This window comes from Pinus tabuliformis, chromosome 3_1, assembly GCF_031772625.1.
Source record: "Pinus tabuliformis cultivar Carrire ecotype Pingquan chromosome 3_1, CPIR1, whole genome shotgun sequence".
NCBI lineage: Eukaryota > Viridiplantae > Streptophyta > Pinopsida > Pinales > Pinaceae > Pinus > Pinus tabuliformis.
Window position 1 is genome coordinate 355,504,962 of NC_142301.1, and position 19,906 is coordinate 355,524,867.

The following is a 19,906-nucleotide window of genomic DNA, read 5'->3' on the forward strand; positions in this document are numbered from 1 at the left end:
ATTTGTGTGTGCATTCAGTGAGATTTTTTACTATTAGCTAACAAACTATTTTATGAACTAGATAGTTCTTTTTGGCATTGTTACAAATTAGTTATTATTTCTTTCTTCAATGGGTACTTTGTTAATAGAGATTGATTATTCCTTATTTTCTCTAGTAAGTTAAATACTCTAGTGCCATGCAATAATCTAATTGTTTTCTTGATTTGACTATTGTTATATTTGGTATCTCATCTTTTCCTATTCTCATATGTCTTTTAGCATTTAGGTCATTTACAATTGTTTTATTTTTGCAAATAGGTAGTTGTAGATTATTTTTCTTGCTCTCTATTGTGACGATCATTCAATATCTCATAACATCTATGAAATCAAGTATTGTTTCTAGGAAAATATTTGGATTGGTATCTTATCCTAAACAGTGTGAGGTTGTATAGGGACCTCATACCTGAGATAACCCTTGTGACCATTGTTGGTAATTTACCCCTATCGATAATTCCATAACATAAATTAACAATATTATTTTTATATTCATAAATAAAGATAGAGAACTTATATTCTCATGGAAATTGGTCCAAGAAATTGATTGGACATGAGTAGTTTTCCACCCAACCATAAGTATCTAGTGCAAATTCCACCCCCATGTTAGGCTATGAGGTCCCCAAGGTGAAGGAACCATGCTACATGTTTTTATCTCTCTCAAACCAACCTATTTCCTCTGATTCTCAACTATTTTATATTCCTTATTGTGTGGAAGAGAGTTCATGGTTGTTTGATGGTTGGAAGTGATGCCTAGAGTGTTATATATTCACTCTCTCTAGTCATTAATATCTTAAACATATTCATTCTTCTAGTTATATTTAGTTTGGATAAAAAGACCCTGATATTTTGTATGCTTTTGAGGAAGTACTTGCAAAGACGATACTTGTCTCTCAAGCATGAAAAGAGTAGAAAATGCATAGCAGATGATGCACTTATAACTTTACCAACCTTTGTGATTATTGTTGTCTTGTTGGGGGCTGACCCAGGTTCGGAGTTAATTAGCCAAACAAATCCCTGTACTACTGGCCCTTTTAGCAATAGTCTGCAGAGCGTGGACTAAGGTCTCACCCAAAGTAGTATGGGGGGGCACTGGAACCAGGTTTCCGCACCCTTGAGATGTCTGAGGGGTTGATTTGGTTCAACTAAGAGTCTCTTCGCATAGGTTACTTCGCGCACTTCCCTGGCCTTTGCGCCCTGATATATTCGCCTTCGTGCAGCCCTAACTAGGGGTTGTGGGGCTTTCACGCTACTAGAGCAGCAATCTGCACTGTTTCCCTAAGTCACACCCGAGATCTTTACCTATCTTCTTATAACAGTTAGTTATCTTTGCGTAAACAAATGCCTTGTATTATATTTACTTATTCAGCACATTCATATGAGTTCGTGTAGTAAATAAACAGTAAACTTGCAATTCATACCCAATAATACATAAAATAGGAAAAGATACACAGAAATATGGTAAAACTTCTCTTTTATTAATTCTTCCCATGGTTACAGACTCGACTTGCCCTGCGCACTTAGCTGCAGGGGTCTGCGCACTCAACTGCAAACTACTAGGCCTCTGCGCACTCAGCTGCAGAGCCTTCTCCTACTCTATGACCCAAAGACACGACTTTACACTTCAACTCAATGCTTCTTCAATTTCTTAGACTCATCCTGCTTCCTTAGATTAACTGTTTTCTACACTTAGAGCCTTGCTCTATTTATACAATCCCATGGTCCGCGGACCATGGGTAGATCTTTCAAACTGACATTACATTACAAAAACAAGGGCAGACAACCCTATGACTCTATTATGACTTCACGCTTTGCGGCCAAAAATCGCAAAGTCTTTACAATGAACTTTTAGTCAAAACTTGGCTTTAAGACCCAAAACATACCTTGGGGGGATTCCACGCCCAACAGGCCCCCAACACAAACATCGTGACTCACCCTCGAGTCACTCTATCGGTGCAAATATCTTTTTGTGGAGACCCTCTAACTCTGCTTGAACAGTTGCAAGGTCGACAACGCATTGAGCGATTGCTTGCTAAATCTCCTGTACCCGTTGTTCCGAGACCGTGGTGTCAACACTGCTTCCTTGGATCTATTCCTGTGTCCCCTGTATCTATTTATAGTCCCGCACCTTCTTCCGGCTACATGGAGCGTGAGGACTGTGCTTCTATCGGCTAGTCAAATAGTCGGGCCACCCGTGTATGGCTTCAAACGACTTCCATTCACTTTGCCTAGGAAAGGTTCTCCATTTAGCTTTACCAACTGCACCACGCCTCTGTCTATGACCTCCTTAACAACATACGGTCCCAACCAATGCATTCTGAACTTTCCCGGGGAATTTATCAAACTCACTGTCATACAGGAACACTAAGTCGTTTACCTTGAAGGTGCGCAACTTAATATGGTGATCGTGCTAGGCCTTTTCGTGCTAATTTTGTACTTGTTGATGGAAGCAACCTAGGAACCATTCCTCTTCAAGTTCTTCCAACTACGCGAGCCTCTCTTCCAGGGCTCCGTGGTTCGTCATACATATGAGCGCTGCTATGCGTAGACTAGGCACAATATACTCCATTGGCATGACAGCTTCCACACAATAGACCAACCGTAAAGGTGTCTGTCTCGTCAGTTTCTTGCACATTGTCCTATTCCCCTATAGTACTGCAGGAACGTGCAGGTCCCTATCACTCTACTACGTGTTTCATACTTTGGTCAGTGCATTCTCCAGTATTTTGTTAAATGCTTCTACCGTCCCATTGGCTTGGGGGTGATACGGTGTGCTTTTCTGATGATACACCTAAAACTCTTCTGTCAGCACGCTGATTGTTTCGTTCAAAAAATGTGTACCGAAATTGCTCATCAGGATCTTCAGACATCCAAATCGTGTCAATACATGTTCAAACAGAAAATTCGCGGCCATGGTGGCCATGCAATCTTTTACCGGTTGTGCTTCTACCCAACGAGTCAGGTACTCTATCGCAGTGATAATGTATCGCGCGCCCGTCTTTCCCTGAGGTTTGATAGGGCCTACAAAGTTGATCGCCCACTTTTTGAAGGGCTGCAATGTCATTTGTGGATTCAAAGGCATCTCGTCCCTCCACGATGGTTTACCTATTCTTTGACCTACATCACAGGCTTGCAGTGTGCTTTTGAATCCTAATGAAGGGTTGGGCACCACAATCCTACACGAAGGATCTTCTGCATGGTTGCTCACCTTGCATAGTGTCCTCCTGTAACGCCCCCATGCGTGTCCACAAGGATCTGACTTCGTTCGAATTTAGGTACATACCTTCGCAGTATCTCATCATTCCCATCTTATATAGGTGCCCAGTGATGACAGAAAAATCTGCTGCATGCACCACCAGTTCCTTCTTCTATTGGATAGAGTATTCTTTTGGCGTAGTTCCCATCATCAGAAATTGGATTATATATTCAAAGTGTCCATCCACTACGCGCATAGCAAAGAGTTGTGTGTCAGGTAATCCTTCCTCTAAACTAGTAGGTTCCTCTCCTGTCTCAATGCGCGACAAGTGATCTGGTCCCGCGTTCAGGCGTCCAAGCTTCACAACGACCTCAAAATCATATTCTTGGAACAATAAGAGCCACCTGCATATGCGCCCCCCCAACACAGGCTTATTGACCAAGTATTTTAGCACGAAATGGTCTGTATACATCTTGAAGTGTCCCCCTAACAAATAGTGCCGATATTTTTAGAGCACGTACACCATAGCCAATCCCTCGCGTTCAGTGGTGGAATAGTTCTTTTCTGCTTTAGACAATCTATGACTCGCGAATGCAATAGGGTGATCCAAGCCCTCTCCACCCTCCTGTGTTAGTACCGCTCCCAGCGCTATACACGATGTGTCAACGTGGACATGAAACTCCTTGTCCCATTTTGGGAAGACTAGGATTGGCACAGAGGCCAATTTTTCTTTTAGTACATCCAGGCTCTTCATGTAGTCATCATTCCAGCAGAACGTGACATCTTTTTTCAATAACTTCTCCATCAGCACGGTGATCTGGGCATAGCTTTTGATGAACTTCCTATAATACCCCATATGTCCCAGGGTAGCGCGCAGCCGTTTGACACTCTGCGGCACTTCCAAATTCAGAATTACTGCAATCTTCGCGGGATCTACCATGACTCCCTGTTTTCAAACCACATGTCCCAACAGGTTCCCAAAGGGAACGAGGAACATACACTTCTTAAGGTTCAGCGTGATTTGGTGTCGTCAGCATGTATCCAGCATCAAGTGTAAGCTCACTACATGGTGCTTAACCAATCCAAATACAATCCAATCATCTAGATAAACCTCCAGGAACTTGTGGATATATTCCTTGAATGTTGCAACAACTATGTGCGAAAAGATGGCTGGCGCATTCTTCAACCCAAATGGCATAACGATGTATTGAAAGCAACCTCACTCAATCGCGAAGGTGGTGTTTATCCTATCTGCCAGCGCGATTTTGATCTGGTGGTACCCTGAGAACCCATCAGTAAAAGAATATGCTTCTTGCCCACCGAAATTTTCCAATACTTTATCTATGAACGGAGTTGGGAATGGGTCATGCACACACGCGTCATTCAATTTTATGAGGTCCATGCATATTCTTATCTCGCCCTTCTACTTCTTTTCTTGCACTACCATAGGGCTTACCCAATCGGATTCTTCCACCGGCTCAATGATTCCAGCTATGAGCATCTTGTCTATTTTTATGCGAACCTTCTCCTTGTACTTCGAATTCAAGCGGTAAGGCCTCTGCTCAACTGGCTTCGCGTCAGGTTTTAATGTGATCCGCATCATTCCTAAATCTCTGATGATTCCTTTTATGTCCATGAACTTGGTGGGGAACAGGTCCTGGTACTCGCGGAGTATCTCAGCGACATTATCCATCGTCGTGTCATCCCAGTAATCGTCGAGCGTTATGTACTTAGGTTCAGCTTCCATGCTAATGTTTACCTGCTTTGTTTTTACCGGCGCAGTTATGTCAGGGTCTTCAATCAGTGGCCCTTGAACCTCGCGATAGCCTTCAGTTTCTGGAATGTTAACTTTTCGTGGATCCTCGTCGTCTTCTTCAATTTTTACATTATAACACTCCAGCGCACAGCTCAGCTGAGTCGGCCATTCAGATTGAATCAATTCTATTGGCTCCTGGGGTGTTTTAAAGATAGTTGTTTTTACTGCTTACAACGCGTCATCAACAGTATCCCACCAACGATCCTCAAACGTGAAGGTTAAAAAGAACCCTTCGCGCAAGATATCGCATTCACTTGTCCCATGGTAGAGCTCCGTCTCTATATACCAGTTCATGGGTATAAAATCTAGGGTATGACAGAACAGATGCACCCACTCAGGTTGTGGCTCTTCCCCATAGATCTTTGTCCACTTGGCGAGGTGCATGCGTGGATCATCCCGTCCGTCATACTTGTCTTCTAATCGTATCTGAGGCTTCCCAAACCGCATGTGCATCATTCTCCTACATTCACACCAGTCCTCAAAGCTTCTTTGGTGCGTGCCCCACCACCTCATGGGCGTAGTGCGCAATACCCATTTCAAAGCCTCCAAACATTGCTGTTTCGGAACCTCTCTTTCGAATTTTTTTACGAATTCATATACCTCACTCAACCCATCATACGTAGGCAGATCCCTTACCTCTATCGATACACAGCACAACGATCTCGTCATCATGTTACAATTCATCATGGTTACCTCGTGTAACTGGTTCTGCCATCACTTTATCTCCTCATCAAAATCTGATGTACAGGAGCTTTCGTGTTCCCATGAGATCCATCCATCCACGGTGGGATTTGCCTAGTCTTGCTCTCATGCAATTATCTTGTAGATGTAGTCCAAGTTGTCGTCGCTTTCATAGTCGTGCACTAGATCCGTGTAGCGCAATCCTTCTGTAGGGTCCAATGGTACGACTACACACAGGGACTTTCTCTCAAAAATCATCTTGTGCTTCTTCAGATTTATCACCCCATTCATGTCAGTGGCCCAATCTATCCCTAATAGTGCAGGGTAGTGATTTCTATCATCAACAATCTCTATCACTTCAAAATTTTCCAGCGCACTTGCTCCTTCAATATCCATGGTGATTCCCTGCAATCTTCCCATAGGTAGGCTCTTTTGTTGGTTCGCCATTCGCAGTTGGATAGGAGACCATTGCAGCGTAGGCCTTCCCATTCGCTCCCATGTTTGCTTCGGTAGAATGTTCAGATCTGATCCTAGGTCCAAAATCACTTGTTCCATCTCATATTCCCAATCTGCATGGTCAACCTCATTTCTCTTCCCTTCCTTATCACATGCTTTCCAACCTTTTGGACTATGCGCGGTTCTCCTGGCATGGTCCCAACGCATCTATTTATGAGTTCCTACAGTCCCTTTACATCCTTACTATCATGCAACAGCTTCATGCATGTTTCCAAGAATGTTGTAAGCATCGATGGGTTCATGTCTGGCTTCGGTTTGTCTTTGCTTCCTAAAGTGGAAGTATCAGTGAAGCTCTTCCTAGCTTCCATGAAGGTTTCCTTAGCGCGCTCCAAATAAAACCATGGTTCTTTTGTCGGAGCCTTGTGAACCCAAGTACTATCGTTAGGATGCTCGCCTTTATCATCCCCTTTCGTAATTCCACTTCGGAGCACAATGTTCACATTAGGGTCTTCCTTGCACGGCTCAAACCTCATCATCTACAGGTTCTAAGTTAGGGGAGGTTGAAGCGCTCCTTTGTCACGCAACCACGCTATCAATGTGGGACAATCCTCCATCTCATGATTAAACAATGTACAATACAAGCATGATGGATGCGTCAGATTCGTACAATCGCGGGCATAATGTCTTGGCCCTCTGCAATTGTAACATAATAGCTGTCTGCAACCTCTTCCAGGTCCTCCTCCACCTCGGCCTTGTCCGCACCCCTGAAATTCGGTTCACGCCATCCCTGCATTCTGGTCAAGGGGCCACATTTCGGCCTGGACTCTGTAGGTGGGAGTCCTATCCATCATCACTTCATAACTTCTACAGGTGTGCTCATCATGTCCCACTAATCCACAGAAATTATAGAACAATTGTTGTTAATTCTATGTGTACTTCTGCAACAGATGGCAGTTGTCCGTAACATGCTTTCCTCCTATTTGAAAAATCGTGCACCATAATGCAGGCGCAGTGCTTGGTCCTGCTTGTGCCTCTGGTCTCAATGGCATTGCTACTCCTCCCATGAGGTAATTCGTGAACACTGGGCAGTGGTCCTTGTCATGACCCTGACCCTTACATTTAACACACCATACTTCGTCGCGCACTTCTGGGTGAGCTGTCCTGTCCTGTTTCAGACTCTGCATCTCAAGGCACAAGTTTTTCAACTGCACATGAATCTGCTGAATTCCCAGGTTAGGATCCTGTATCAGGGTCTCATGCAGTCTCATCACGATTTCCAAGGCCTCGGCTTGAGTTGTTAGCCTCTGTTGTGACAGCGCGTTCCTTAAATGCAGTGTTAGCGATGCTACAAACCATTCGCGGTGTTGTCCATTCATCAAAGTCATGTTAGCTTCATGAATTGTGCACTTCAGTCTCTGATCCAACTCCCAAGGAGTCTCACCTAGTAGCATCATGATCTCCTTGAACCCAATGATCAACTGCACTTATGACTTTGGCCTGCTAAATTCTCTATTTAGCGCAGTTTGGATGTCTGCGATCCCCACATTCAGATTGTCATTAGAATGCTTAATGTACCAGGTCAGCCACGATCCTGCAGAGCACTGACCAATGTTGCTTTCTTTATATTTTCATCTGTAACTCCCTGCGCTTCCCATACAGCTTTTATCACGAACAAAAACTGGTCCGTGTCTTCATTTCTTACTCCCTTGAACACCGGCAACTTTATCGCACTTGCCATATTAACTCGAGGTGGTGGCGGAGGTGGTATGGGTGAGGATGGGGGTAGTGAAGCTAGTGGTGGTTTGGGTGGGAGTGGTATGTGTGGAATCCTCTGCCTTATCAGATTGATCACAATTCTTGGTGAGACCTTTGCGAGCTCTTCCTCGTTCCCTCATGGAGGTGAAATCAAGGGGCTAGTTTCTAGCTCTGCACTACCTTCGTTTCTGTAAATTCTCACACTTCGTGTAGCCACAAACATCAATGTATTCACATAATCCAGTTTTCACATAGTAGCATTTTAATCCAAGTGTTCAGAGACTTAACGTACTTACCTCGCACCCTTTGAGGAAGCATCATTCTGCCTCGCTATATTTGACTGAAGTATCTACCGCAAACTCAGTGATGAATGCTCCTATAATTCAATCAAGCTAGTGATCAACAGTGCGTGCAATCTTATCCTCCAATGCTTCTAACCTGCGCACCAACTCTGGGGTCCACACAATAGGTCTGTCGAGATTGCACCTTCCTTGGCTATATGCTAGCTTTGTGATCCACTCATATAGCTCAGTAGGGAATGATGCAAAGAAAATTTCTTGGATCTCTGTGTACAGGTAGCAGTCTAACCACTCTTCTTTTGATAGTCGTATATTCCTGTTCTCCTGTGCCGCGAACTCATGAATCTTCCTATCCAACCAATCTTCAATTTCTTTCTTAGTTGGATTCTAGTGATACGACATCAGACATCTCTATGCAGATCCTAGTCCCAACAACAGAACCATTTGTTGGCTTGTTAGGGCCTGACCCAGGTTCGGAGTTAATTACCTAAACAAATCCCTATACTACTAGCCCTTTCGGCAATAGTTCGCAGAGTGCAGAATGAGGTCTCACCCAAAGTAGTGTGGGGGGTGTTGGAACCAGGTTTCCGCACCCTTGAGATGTCTGAGGGGTTGATTTAGTCCAACTGAGAGTCTCTTCGCGCACTTCCCTGGCCTTCGCGCCCTGATATATTCACCTTCACGCAGCCCTAACCAGGGGTTGTGGGGCTTTCGCATTGTTGGAGCAGCAATCTGCACTATTTCCCTTAGTCACGCCTGAGATCTTTACCTATCTTCTTATAACAGTTAGTTATCTTTGTGTAAAAAGATGCCTTGTATTATATTTACTTATTCAACACATTCATAAGAGTTTGCATAGTAAATAAACAGTAAACTTGCAATTCCCCAATAATACGTAAAACAGGAAAATATACATAGAAATATGGTAAAACTTCACTTTTATTAATTCTTCCCATGGTTATAGACTCGACCTGCCCTACGCACTTAGCTGCAAGGGTCCATGCACTCAGCTGCAGACTAGTAGGCCTCTGCGCACTCAGCTACAGAGCCTTCTCCTGCTCTATGACCCAAAGACATGACTTTACACTTCGACTCAATGCTTCTTCAATTTCTTAGACTCATCCTGCTTCCTTCGATTAACTATTTTCTACACTTAGAGCCTTGGTCTATTTATAGAATCCCATGGTTCGCGGACCATGAGTAGATCTTTCAAACCAACATTACATTACAAAAACAAGGGCAGACAACCCTATGACTTCACGCTCCGCACCCACAAATCACGGAGTCTTTACAATGAACTTTTAGTCAAAACTTGGGCTTTAAGCCCCAAAACATGCCTTGGGGGGATTCCACACCCAACAATTACCTATAACCATATATATTTCATCCAAGCCCTAAAATTTTCTCTTCACAATATTAATTTTGGTCAATTTCCATACTAGTTCACGGTTCTTAATAGGGAATGCAATGTGAGGAATGTATAGCATGAACATGATAATTATAGAAATCAATGGCATGAGTGGTAATGAGAGAAGTGAGGGAAATAATGATTGAAATTAGTTATGACATGAGGGATGTAGGAATATTACACTCCCCCATAATGATTGTACTCAGCCCATGCTTCCATAACTATTTCAGAAGACTTTCCCACTAATCCATTACATGCATTCAACGATTGGTTTTGTAATTCAAAGGAGATGGATGGATTCTTTTAAGGCACATGGTGAAAAAACTACAAGATACAAGGTTAATACTTTGCAATAAGGGTTTACTTTCCTAAATCCCCCCTTTCCTTTTCCCTTTAGGTGGAATCATATACCTTGCATTCTCTTTCCAACCATTGTTTGGTGAACTAATTGTTCTTAATTTACTTCATTAATTGTCAACTGGGATTCGTTTACTTCTGAAATGTATGTGCACTATATATGCTAGGATTATTCTTATGAGTTAATTGATTCTAGAAATTAAATTATTTCTAAGCATGGACACAACTTGGAGAGTAATTACACACATGTTCTTTCAATTTAAAGTTATAATAAATCCTAATTAACCGAATTGAAATCCACCTCTTTATAGAAACTGAATATCTATCTTAAGTTGCAGAATTCAAAACTTTCTTCTAATTGTATGAAAGGAAAATGCTTAAAAGCCAAATTTCAAGAAAGAACCAATCCAACTCTATTTTACAGAATTCAAAGCATTCTACAGTATCTTGCAGAAATAAATCTTATACTAAATTGCAACAAAGAAATTCTAGATTAATTGCATGAAAGAGAAATTGGCATAAAAGGATCTACTTGCAGAAAATGAAATGAAAATATTTACAACTTGAGAATGATTACTTGTGTGCGTATTTATCCTCTAAAGAGTGTTTCATCAACAAATAAGAACTTGATTTAAGCTACGAAATGATTAAGTGTTGGAAATAAGATGCATTCAATAATTGAAATATTTTTAATGCTTTTCTGTTTGTGAGTACTATGTAATTAAAATCAGAATTGTCAGAAATGAAACTATAATGGAAACAAATTCCAAAAGAAAATAGAATAACAAGGACAAGCAATTTAAAACGAAACTAAAAACAAAATCTCACAGCTCAACAGGGGGCCCTCTCGTGAGTGCAGGTCAGCTAGTAATCACAAAATCTTCACACACGCATTGAGAAAAGTAGCTTATATTAAACTGAAACAAATTATAACCGTCTTCACAGTAAAATGACTATAAACTTCAATATTCCAAAACTATGTCTTAGGTCTCGGTTTACACCCTTTATATAATTTTCATAAAACAATTTTGAGAGATTTATGCCTACACGACATGTGTTGTTTTGACATCTACAAGATATATTTGATTTAAAACTTAATCTTTTTATGACTTGTTACTGAAAGAGAAAGTCATAGGAGATTCATTTCGATCCAAAATCTAATAGATGAACAAGTCTTCAATCTCGCTTGCTTGATATTTCTCTATTCCTCCACTTGATTGCTACACATTGTTTTCAGAGTTTGACTCTGTGTTTGACTTCTAGATCTCTCAATCCTCGTAGCTTTCCAAGTTGTGCTGATAGGTGGTTATCCATATGGTGGAAAATTGTCATCTCCAAGTACTCTTCATCCCTTATTTGTAGTGTTGCAACCTGTCTAACAATGAAAATTGTTGCGGAAACTAATATTAGTTGCAGAATGTTGTAACTCCATGATTGTAAGAATATTTTCATTATAATTCATTAAGAAGTAGAGATTCTAATTATAGATGATGAATACCTTTTGAGATTTGTCCTTGACCTTAAACGTGTTGAGTTTGCTACAAAATGATGATAAGAAGGTGAAATAAGAGGGCAAAAAGGATAGTAAAAGAGAAACTATTCCAGACTTCAACATTCCCCCACACCAAAGGTTTTGCATGTCCTCATGCACCAAAAATTCAAAACTGTCTCTTCTTTTCTCTTTTAGTGAATGGCCTCTAAAGCTTGTGCAAGCACATCCATACTAGTGCTTGCTTTCTTCTTTTTAATGTTGAAAGTGGTCCTTGGTTTCTTCACCATAACTCTGCTCTGTAGTCCTCTGATTCTATTCTTGAGAGACTTGTTGTCAACCTTAAGTTTATGATTCTTCTTATACTAATGACTGATCCAAATCTCTTTAGTTGCCAGAATTAAATAAGATCTTTTACTTCTATGATGTTATTGTAATTGCATATGAAAGAGTATAAAACAACCACATGTGCATACTTTAAAGAAGAGAAAACATAACAACCATCATCAAATCAAGAACACACACACATTGATAATGGAGTTCACCTAGTGTGGGTTACATCTCTGGGCCCGGTGTTAAGAGTGGGGAGGTCGCTTCATTAAATTTTTCAAGATGATGATGAGTACATGGTACATTCTTTGTCATTACAAGGATAAATTCCCTCAACTAGAGTGGCATGTCTCTCCACAAGATGTTCTCCTATAGGAACTCTCTCTCATATGGGTCCTCCTTCAGCATAAAAAGATAATGAATTCTCACATGGCGTGGCATACACATATCCTTCAACTTAATGGTAAAAAGGATATCAACAACCAAATCATCATATTAGCAAATCAAAAGAAAAACATGACATCACTACATCATATACCTCAACTTTGGGGATGGCCTGAAAATGCAAAGCTCAACTATAGAAACAGACATCACCATTGAATTAGTGGCATAAAATCATGTCAAACGACTATAAACTTGACCCCATTCTGACATCGTCAAAATCTAGACCCATGGGAATCTCGAAGATTCCTCCAAAGATTCCTTCATGGAGATGGGTGAATAATCCACTGCTCTGATGGAAATTTTGATCACACCACTGCGCTCCTTGTAAAATTATGAGAAAAATGACTATAAATTTGGCATCATTCCGCCTCTTTAAAAAATCAGCCTCCAAGGGAATCTTCTAGATTCCTCAAGATTCTAAAAAGATTCTTCACTACTGAATCCTTGAAATTTTGTTGCTCAGATAAGGAAACGGACCACACCATCATGTTCCCTATGAGATTATGGTTTTTTTGAGTATAAACTTGGCTTGGTTATGTCACTATGAATTTTTGCCCCTAAGGGAATCTAAAGATTCCTCAAGCATAAAAAATATTCCTGCAAAGATTCCCTGAGAATTTGCTTCAAAATTCGTGCCAGGCATGGTTCCACTACCTAAACATCTGTACGCACTCTAGGTTCCATGCACTCAACCTTCTCTGTCCCAACGAATGAATGAATTTGGGTTTAAATAAAAAAGCGTTGGGCAAATTGTACAAAAAACTGGTTTGTGGGCCAATGGTACTAGTTCCCGGCTTTTATGAGACTCGGCTAGGGTCAAACCTCGCAAGCTCCCGAATTGGCATGTCGGTTATGTTTTTTTTGGCACAATGTTTAATTTTAAAAATTGTGTGTTGTATCTTGTTTGGGATGTGGGGTCACCACGTGGGGCGGACAGCCATTCGGCAAGCGTGGGTTCAAGTCCCGCTAGCCTCCTTAACTCAGCGGTCGAACAACTATTGCATGGTTGGGTGGCATTTTGGTTGGCGCCCATTCGAATGATGTAGTGGTTGTTGAGTATTAGGGGATGGCATGTGATTTGTTGGAAGGGATGCCGATGGGTGGGCATGTCGACGGCCGACGCGGGTTCAATACCACCGACCCTGTTTTAATACCAGTCGTCGTTGTATGGTGGGCGAGGTCTCGGGTTAGAGCCGCAGGCCCTGACCCTTTGTTTATTAAAAACAACAACCATTGGCATGGTGGTAGCCCGCCACCCCCTTTTTTAATATCTATATATATATAGATATATATATAATTTTTATATAAAAAAATTGTTCAAAAAATTTGACTGATTTTTGGGGTTTACCGACAAAATTAAAGAGGCAAAAAATTTGCCCTTCCCAGTGAATGGAATTCGTGCGTTGAAAAATTCCAAACTGTTGCCTCATTAGTGGCTTCCATTGGGCCTAGTTTGACCAAAACTTTGACTCTGAATATATTGAGCATACAAACTCAAATTTGAGTGTTTTTTGTGCCGTTGGAATTAGGATGATGAGCACTACGATCTGGTTCTAGTTTTGGTGAAATCTAAGAACTTTGATTTTTGAGCTTTTGCAAAGCCACTTCTAAATTATGAGCGTTTCTGGAGCCACTTGGATCATTCCTCTCCACTAAGGAGCTTTTGGTCCTCCAAAAGCAAGAACACAATCTGCAACTACAGTGTTACATTGTCTGCACAACAAGTGTCTTAACAAGTCACACTTCCTTCTCCTCTACCCTTCTTCTACAGATCCATAAGTGATGAATCGACACCTGCATCCTCTACAAACATGTAGTACAATATTTGCAAAATATGTTGAAATATGGCAACAAGAATATTCCAATTTAATTTGTCCTTGAATTAAATTGTGAATTAAAATTGAATTTAGTCTTAACAACTACTTGGAAATAATTAATTAATTTATTTTAAATTAATTAGTTGGCGAAATTTAAATTAGAAGTCTTTCTGAAGTCATGCAAGAGTTATCCCTTAAATTAAGGAGATAAGATTGAGTTATATTTGAGTTGTAATTAGTTAATGCAGTTTACTGAGTTAAGTCCAATTAAATTAGTTCCAAACTGTTTGAGGAACTAATAGTGAGTTAACAGTTAGTTGATGCATTAATGCACTCAACTAGTGCTACTCCAATTAACTGAAGATTCCCTCATCAGAAACTCATGCATGTCTATTCTGAGAAAGACTCAATTGAGATTAAAGTTCAAGGACAATGTACTATCAGTTTCACGTGTTTTCTCATGGAGAAAACTCATGCATGCAGTCAAGGATTTATCCTTGAGGATTGTGTAGTTTTGGAGGTAAGGGTTTTCCACTTGGTAACAGGAAAATCATCCACAAGGAATAGCGCAAGGAAATAGGAGCTTGGAGGGTAGAGAGGAAGGCTGGAGAGAAGCCAATATTGCCTATGAGCATCTGTGAGGATTGTACTGAGAGCTGGCTAGCTGTGAGAGCTAGGGATTTGTATAATTCCTATGTATTTCCACCATGTATGATAATACAATAGCGTGGGGTTTTTAGCGAGGCTTTCCCCAAATTATTTTCATGTGTATTGTGCCATTGATTCTTCTTCTTCTGGTTATATTGTTCAGCTCGATCTTTAAGCTTCCACAAATTGATAGTAGAAGTAGGTTATAGTATTCTTCTTTGATTTATATTGCATTGTCGGGTTAACCTACACAGATTGTCTACATGGTACCAGAGTTGTGAACAGTATACTGAGAAGAGAATTCGAAGTTTGAAGTTCGGGGTTGTAGGTGCAAATCGAATTCATATCATACTTCAAGGTTGGCCAATGTCATTCTATGGCTTGAGACTCAAGTATGCCTTGGAAGGTAGCTCGAATTACATAGCACGAAAAGATAGAATGAAGGTTGTATTAGAAGACAATGGCTTGAAGGAATTCATTGATCAAGAAATCCCAAAGCCAGCTTCAACTAATGCACAAGAGTTGGCTGAATGGAAGAAGTGTGTGGCGAAGGCGAGACAGATCATCCTTGAGGGAGTTCGAGACCATATTGTCTCAAGTCTCCATGGGAAGGATACTCCATTTTCTATGTGGAAGACATTGAAGGACCTCTACCAGAACAATAGCGACCAGAGGAAATTAGCACTCAAAGATAAGCTTCGAAGAATCAAGATGGAGAAGGGTGATACTATTTCCACATATTTGAACAAGCTCACCACCTGCAAAGATGAGCTTGGCAGTGTGGGAATAACTACTGCCAATGATGATATGGTGAGCCTCGCTCTCCTTGGCCTTCCAAAGAGTTGGAATAGCTACAAGGACTCTGTGAATGGAAGGGAGAAATTGTCAGATTAGGAACGACTGTGGTCAGATATTATGCAGGAGGAGATCACGAGGAGAACACGAGATGGTTCTTCATCCAAGAATGATGATGAAAAAAATATGGCCTTAGCAAGTAAGGCAAGGAAAGGGAAGGGGAAGGCTTCCCATTTCAAATCAAAATCTTCTCATGGAGGGAAGAAGGGTGACATGTCTAAAGTAAGATGCTTTAATTGTCACAAGATGGGACATTATGCGACTAATTTCCCATCGAAGAAGTCTAAGAAGGGACCCTCGGAAGGATCGGAAGGTGAGGAATTAGCCTCTCAGTTAGAAATGGACTTTACCCTCATTGCATGCATGGTGTCATTGATGATGGATTGTGTCTGGTATCTTGACAGTGGAGCCTCATTCCACATGACCAGTGATAAAAATTTATTCAGTGCCTTGGAGGAGAAAGACCTCAAGATGTGCATAGAAATGGATGATGATGGAAGGTCTAGTGTTTCAGGAGTGGGAAAAGTTTCTTTTCAGAGGGAGCATGGAGCTCCTCTCACCTTGACAGATGTGATGTATGTGCCTGGACTGAATAAGAACTTGGTATCGGTCACGATGTTGGACGAAAAAGGCTAAAATGTTGTCTTCAGTAAAGGAAAGGCATTCCTAAGACACATAGACACGGGTCAGACCAAGAGGATAGGGATTCGGGTGAAGAATCTCTATAAACTAGAGGTAAATGATTGTGCAGCATTGAGTACGAAAGCATAATTGGTGCAAAGCCAAGACATTGGCGAGTTGTGGCATAGGCAGCTGGGCCATTTGCATCATGGGGCTTTGAAGATAATGCAACAGATATCTACATGACTTCCCAAAGGTAAACTTGAGCAAGCTGGCACATGCAAAGGTTGTACCTTGGGAAAGTACACCAAGTCTTCCTTTCATGATCGAGACAGTCGAGTAGAGGCTATATTAGAGCAAGTTCATACTAATTTTTGTGGATCATTCTCGACTAGGGAAAATTTTAAGAACCCCCCCTAAATTTATATGTATAATAAATGGGCGAATCTCCATGGTATATAGGAAAAATGGAAGGTGATTTTATCAATAATATAATATGTATATATAATTTTTTGGCGAATCTCTCACCGGGGATGGCGAATATTTTACTCAATTATAAAATCTTGTAAGATCTTGGTATTACCATGGGTCAATACCATGGGTTATCATAAACCTGGAGCTTAAAAATTACTATTAGTAATTTATAAAAATTAACAAAATTAATAGTTGATTTTTATTTTATTTTTTATTTTTTATTTTAACCAAGCTAAAATGTTTAACATACATTAAATTACAACATCCATCTTTAATCTTGATCCACCAAGCCCTGAGAGGGATCAAATATTTTTTCACTCTATGCTAGTTTGCATATCACGATATCTGATACCTCTCGGGGGTTAGTAGATCCAGAGTAAAGATGGATCTATGCTAGTTTAATTCCCCCATTTAAATAGGCTACATTCCAGGTGAATACCATGGGTCAATACCATGTGCCATTTTTATTTTTATTAATACTGATATTAGGGTTAATAATGTTTTTTTGCATGGTATTAATAACAATATAGTCCATGGTATTTGTCCCATACTATTTTGCCCATAGGTTTCACCTAAATATAACGCATTTTTTGAGTGTTCGTAAATATAAGGTGACTTATGGAGTAAATATAAAAAAATATTTTATTTGTTTACCATACCTCTCGTTTATTTATATTTTTATTAATTTACCATACCTCTTTTACAAATATGGTATTTGGCCCATAGGTGTTATAGACAATTTTGTGCCTTGCAGCATCAGGCATGAATTGTCAATAATCCAAGGGATCCAAAGTCCCTAAACATGATGTTCCTACCCCTAGAGGAACAAGGTCAGCAAACCAACAGCTCTCAGATCAGTTCTCCACCTGAAAACACTCAAAAACAAGCAATCCTGAAATCAAAGCAGTTGCTCCACTAGGCTTCTGCGCTGAGACTCAACTCCTCCATGGTGTACCTGCGTTGCAAAGCAGGTAGAACAAAGGCCACCTGCGCTGAGCGAGATGGGACAAGTGGCACACTGAGTCATTGCTCTGGAATCTTCCAAAAATGACACTTGGATCAGGGATTTCGCCTTCTGATGAGTCAGAGGCTTTGTTTCTCCAAGTGGAAGCAAGGTTCTCCAAGTGGACTCAAGAACTGAAGATCAACTGAAGAGAGAGAGGACACAAGGCAGCTACACATCAGTTGCAAGCTGACTCATCCTTTCTCAATTCATCTATATATTGAGCTCTCTCCTATGAGCTCAGGAGGCTGGAATTTTGTGCAAAGTAATGATATGCTGTTGGTTTCACTATAGAGCTATTGGGTGATTGCTTGAAGGAGGTGAAGAGGAGAAATTCTTTCTGCTGGGAGGTGTTGCTGGATTGGGGCCTTCAATGGTTGTAACACTCTCAGAACTTTACTTCTTCCATTAATAAAAGCTATTGAGGTTCTTCTATATGCACTTGTTTCAATGATGTATTGTGATAATTGTATATTTGATTTATGCTAATCCTTGAATCAGTTATGATTGCATGCTTCTTGTAGTTTCCTTCTTTGTTATTTTGCAGGATCTCATTGTAGTTGGGCCAGCAAAAGAGCAAGGAGCTGGGAGCAAGCAAGCAAAGAGAAGAGTTTGGATTCGACATTAAGCGCAAGACAACGGTTAGTGCATTTCTTCATTCTCTTTTGCTTTCATAAAGAAGTAAACCTTAAGTAGTTTTCTTTACAGTTGTTGCTGAGGTACTATCACCCTTAGAGTGGGATAGGGTCATCCGAATCGGATACTTTTCCCTACAACAAACTGGCGACTCCACTGGGGAACGTATCTGTTTGATTGTTTGTAGTATTTTGCTATTCATTTCCTGAACAAAAGAGTACCAAATCGAAAAGCTTTTGACTATATCAAAAGCGAAGTAGAGGGCAGCTACTCTAGCTCATTTCTGAGCATGTTCATGATCTGAAGTGCTGATCTACAAGGATCCTTGTAAGCTCTTAGTGATAGCTTTTCATCTTCCTTGTCATCCCTTAGTGTGTGCTTGACTGATTGCTTCTGATTTGAGCAAAAACTGTGCATTTTTGAGAAAATTGTGACCCGGAAACTGTGAAAACGCAACTTTCGTTTTCCAAAGCAGGTAGTACACAGGCTACCTGCTTTGCAACGCAGGTCCCGAAGGGGCTACCTGCGCTGAGAGCCAGACTGGCTGTGCAGCACCTGCGTTGGCCCAAATTTGCCTTGTGCATTTGGGGTTTCCTCCCTTTTTCTTGCCTGTTTTCACTATAGATTTTGCAGCCAGTTACCAGTCTTGCACCTATTCTGAAACCAACCTTACTTGCCATCATTCCGCCTCTGTTATATAACGAAATTGTACTTGTTCTTTTGTATTTCTTACATCATTTACAATTTCCCATAATGAAAGTGAACTAGTCTTGCTTTGGTCTCTTAGATCTGAACCTGTGTTAGGCATTTTGCTGGTCTAAAGAGTTAGCTTGTTTGCTGTCCATAGCTGATTAGTCTTTTTACTTTCGTCATTATGGTTTGATTTCATGTATTTCCAGTGATTAAACAAGTAAATCTTAAGGTGTCTTTTGATTTTGGACAAGCTTGTTTGTTTTCGCTTTAAATCGAAATCAAAGTTATATAACAACTTTCTTTTTGTAATACATCAACATTAAGAAAGGGAAAAGAAAATACATGCATTGTGCATTTTGCATTTGACTGCTTGCATGACGATTTAGGAAATTTTGCATTAGTGTGTGCTCTATGATCTGTGTGAAAAGATTTGTCTTTCTTTTCCCTCAGTAGTTAAGATTTTCAAAGTTGAAAGATTGAAAAGTTTGCTTCTCATCTTAGACTGCATTCAGGAATTTGTTACATACATCTCGTGGTGATCCTTAAAGGCAAACTGCTAAACAAGATCAACATTAAAATAAATTCAATTTACATAACAACGCTTTGAAACATAACGCAAACACATAGAGGTCTAGGTAGAGACGTGTTCCGGCGTCGTTAAACGTAGTGACTGTCGATCTCTACGAAGGTGGGTGATTCCTCCTGAGAGTCGGTGGCACTAATACGGACTTGTGCTCCCACGTACCATCGCGTATATATTGGGAGACCCCTATAGGAACAAAGCCTTTATCCATAGGAAGCCGTGTCGGCCGCCCTACTGATCGCGATGCAGTGAACACAGCATTCACGAAGATCGACCACCCGTACCGTAAAACGTATTCTGTGGTTTCGCGAA